The sequence below is a fragment of the Mobula birostris genome, chromosome 4, assembly GCF_030028105.1.
Source record: "Mobula birostris isolate sMobBir1 chromosome 4, sMobBir1.hap1, whole genome shotgun sequence".
NCBI lineage: Eukaryota > Metazoa > Chordata > Chondrichthyes > Myliobatiformes > Myliobatidae > Mobula > Mobula birostris.
Genome location: NC_092373.1, coordinates 89458444 through 89462583, shown reverse-complemented (window position 1 = coordinate 89462583; position 4140 = coordinate 89458444).

Below are 4140 nucleotides of genomic sequence, written 5' to 3'. Positions count from 1 at the left end.
CCTTAAACTTTCCTCCATTCACTTTAAAAAAAGATGTCTTCTTGTATTAGCCATTGCTGCCCAAGGGAAAGTTCTCTGGCTGTCCACTCTATCTATGCCTCTTATCATCTTATACAGATCTATCGATTCACCTTCAAAATTACCTTCAACTTCCCCCAGATTTTGCCACTCATCTACACTGGCAGAGAATTGATCTACAAACTTGCATGCCTTCGAGATGTAGGAGGAGAATGGAACACCCAGAGGAAACCCACATGTTCACGGGAAGGCTCCACAGAGGCAGCACCCAGAATCCGACCAGGATTCAGCTCTACCATGGTGCTGCTTGGTTTTTATTTTTTCTTCTAATTTGCCACTCTGTATTAGGCTCAAGCACTTCCAGCTTTAATAAAAATGAAGCCTACAATTTTGGGTTTATCCGAATTTCAACATTTGCTACATTACTTCATGGTAACAGAACCACTGTAAATGTGGGAAAACTTCCCTTTAACATAGAGATGTTGCCAACTAGTTTTAGAGCAAAACATTTCACACATCCTTTCATGAACTAGTTTGCAATAAAATCTCTCAATTTTTTAAAAGAAGTCAGCAGCTGGTAGAAATAAAAAAAGATAAATGCTGAAAATACACAAGAAATCAGATAACATCCAGAGAGAGTGAAACAGCTTTAGCATTTCAGGCCGAAGATTATTTGTCAGAATTGAAATGGTAATTCTGTTTCACACTTTGCAGGTGCAGCTATCATGTGTATTTCTAGCTTTTGAATCCACAACTCGGCTGTCTTTTCAGATAATTGTACATTTCATTCATTAAACTTTTGACATGGCTTCCCCTTTCTTTTTCTCAAATTTCAAAGTTCAAAGTAAATTTATTAACGAAGTACATGCATGTGTCCATATACAACCCCAAGATTCTTTTTCTTGCAGGGAGACTTGATAAATCCAGTAACTATGAGGGAATTGCTGAAAAACTGCACACAACAAGGGCTAACAGCCAGTATGCAAAATGCAACAAATTGTGTCAGTACAAAAATAGATAATAATAATAATAAATAAATAAATAAATAAATAAACAATATCTATCGAGAGCATGAGACGAAGAGTCCTTGAAAGTGAGTCCATAGGCTGTGGGAAGAGTATAGTGATAGGGCAAGTGAAGTTGAGTGAAGTTATCCACTCTGGTTCAAGAGCCTGATGGTTGAGGGTTAATAACTGTTTCTCAACCTGGTGCTGTGAGTCCTGAAGCTCCTCCACCTTCTTCCTGATGGCAGTAATGAGAAGAGAGCGTGACCTGCTAGTACAGGTTCCTGATGATGGATGCTGCTTTCCATGACAACGCTCTGCGTAGATGTGCCCAGTGGTGAGGAGGGCTTTACCCATGATGGACAGGGCTTTATCCACTACTTTTTGTAGGATTTTCCATTCAAGGCCATTGGTGTTTCCATACCATGTCTTGCTGCAACCAGTCAATATACTCTGTACTACACATCTATAGACGTTCATCAAAGTTTTAGATGTCATGCTGAATCTTCACACATTTCTAAGGAAGCAGAGGTGTTGCCATACTTTATTTGTAATTGCACTTACATGTTGGGCCCAGGACAGGTCCTCTGAAATAATAACACCTAGGCACCTAAAGTCGCTGACCCTCTCCACCTCTGATCCCCGATGAGGACTAGCTCATAGACTTCTGATTTCTTCCTCCTGAAGTCAATATCAGCTCCTTGGTCTTGTTGACATTGAGTAAGAATTTGTTGTTGTGGCAACACTGAGCCAACTTTCAATCTCCCTCCTATATGCTGATCAGTCACCACCTTTGACTTGGCCAACAACAGCAGTGTTGTTATCAAAATTAAATATGGCATTGGAGCTATGCTTAGCCAGACTGTCATAAATTTCTTAAGCGAATGGAGCAGGAGACTAATCACACAGCCTTGTGGTGCACCTGTGCTGATGGAGATTGTGGAGCAGATGTTGTTGCCAATCTGAAATGGCTGGAGTCGACAAGTGAGGAAATTGAGGATCCAATTGCACAATGAGGTATTGAGGCCAAGATTAGTCTTCGTAGGACGGTGGTATTGAATGCCGAACTGTAGTCTATAAGGAGGGTCCTGATGTATACACCTTTACTGTCCAGATGTTCCAGGGTTGAATGAAGAGTCAATGAAATGGAATATGCTGTGGGTCTGTTGCGCAAGTAGGCAAATTGGAGCAGATCCAAGAAGCCTCTCAAGTAGGAGTTGATCACAAACCTCTCAAGATACTTCATAACCATGGATCTAAGAGCTACTAGACGATAGTCATTGAGATTATTGAGTCAGGTTACCGTGTCCTTCTTAGGCACCATTATAACTGAATTCTGCTTGAAGTAGGTGGACACTTCAGACTGCCAAAGTGAGATGTTAAAGATCTGAGTGAAAACTACAGCCAGTTGATCAGCACAGCTTTTTAGTACTTGACCAGGTACCCCATCAGGGCTGAAAGCTTTCTGTGGGCTCACTCTACTAAAGGATGCTCTCATGTTGGCCTCAGAGACTAAAATCATAGGGTCCTCAGGGGATGTGGATGTTTGTGATGGTTCCTTCATGGTTTGACGGTTAGAGTATAGAAGGCATTGAATTTATATGGAACTGAAACCCTATTGTCACCTATGTGTCCTGATTTCACTTTGTAAGAGGTGATAGCACACAAGCCCTGCCATAATTGTCAAGCATTCTTCAGTAATTCAAGTTTAGTCCTTCATTATTTTGGTTTCCTGTGATATTTAAAAATGAATCCATTATCTGTGGATCATTTTAAATACATCTTGTGGAAATGTTTGTTTGATGATTAATGTTTGTTAGAGGGATCTAGGAATAATGGTGCATAGTTCCCTGAAGGTGGAATCTCATGTGGATAGGGTGGTGAAGAAAGCTTTTGGTATGCTGGCCTTTATTAATCAGAGCATTGAGTATAGGAGTTGGGATGTAATGTTGAAATTGTATAAGGCATTGGTAAGGCCAAGTTTGGAGTATTGTGTACAGTTCTGGTCATCAAATTACAGGAAAGATGTCAATAAAATTGAGAGAGTACAGAGGAGGTTTTCTAAAATGTTGCCTGGGTTTCATCTCCTAAGTTACAGAGAAAGGTTGAACAAGTTAGGTCTTTATTCTTTGGAACATAGAAGGTTGAGGGGAAACTTGATAGGGGTGTTTAAAATTATGAAGGGGATTGATAGAGTTGACGTTTCCATTGAGAGAGGGGAAGTTTCAAACAAGAGGACATGAGTTGAAAGTTAGAGGACAAAAGTTTAGGGGTAACATAAGGGCGAACTCAGAGAGTGGGAGCTGTGTGGAACGAGCTTCCAGCAGAAGTGGTTGAGGAAGGTTCGATGTTGTCATTTAAAGTTAAATTGGATAGATATATGGACAGGAAAGGAATGGAGGTTTATGGGCTGAGTGAAATTCAATAAAAAATAAATTACAAAAACAAAATGAATTAGGTTCATAATTGATACATTCCCAAAATGATTCATTTCCTCACCCTGTAGTGTAATTCATGATGAGAGTTTCACTGAAAGTCACATGTGATAGTGATACTGCTGATCAATACCTTGTCAAACATTAACTGAACTTAACTGTCTGACTCAAGGGTTCCAACGTACTGAAACTAATGGAGATAGAAATTCCCTCCCAGTTGATGAAACTGTGAGGAGATCATTGTTTTGTATTAGCGTTTTTGTACTTTGGGCAACACTAACAGAGAAAAAAAGCATTTTATGTAAAAATCTAAGCATAGCTTAAACTGTGAAAGCTCATAATTATTAAGCTTCACCTGAACGACAAGGCAAGCAGTATTATCCTTCAAAGAGTTCACTACACCACAGTGCAACCAATAACTATCCACACAACATACAAAATTAATTGCATTGCTAAGAATTGCATCATGTTTTTGCTGATATTTTTTTGGCACCTTAGAAAGGTCGATACCATCCGAACCAAAAAACCATCTCCTAGTAATTACCAGATCCACCCAAGTTCACACCCAGTTACTGCCATTTTCGTGCCGTCTTATCATTTTATGGCCTTTGAGCAAGAGGCCAAAGGTTGGGTTGCCTTTATGAAGCACACAGAGGAGGGGAGAGGTAGACGGTATCTGCACT